We start from the raw sequence: 451 nt of genomic DNA, 5'->3' as shown, positions 1-451 counted from the left end.
TTTGTTTAATGAAAAAATTATTTTTTCTCATACTAAGAATAAGAATGAATGACCTTGTTCTTTGTTCCCTGCAGTTCTGTGTCCAGGTTTCAGCCTCCCCATACAAGAAAGACATTGAGAAACTGGGGAAGTTCAGTAGAGGGCCATCAGGATGATTAGAAGGCTGGAGCACACAATGTAAAAGGTGAAACAGGAGGAAGTTTTAGCCTGGAGGATAGGATGCTAAAGGGGATCTAATTGATGTATTGCACTACAGACAGAGCAGACTCATTTGGGATCTGCACATTGTGAGGATGAGAGAGAACAGTTACAAGGTGCAGCAAGGGAAATTCAAATTTCACATAAGGAAAACTTTTCTTTTACAAGCGAGAGCGGTTAAATGGCCTCTGGAACATGTGCCCAGAGAGGCTGTGAAATCTCTGTCCTTGGATGAATCCAAAACTCAGCAGGA

This window comes from Struthio camelus, chromosome 1 (genome assembly GCF_040807025.1).
Source record: "Struthio camelus isolate bStrCam1 chromosome 1, bStrCam1.hap1, whole genome shotgun sequence".
Lineage (NCBI taxonomy): Eukaryota > Metazoa > Chordata > Aves > Struthioniformes > Struthionidae > Struthio > Struthio camelus.
This window is presented reverse-complemented; position numbering follows the sequence as displayed.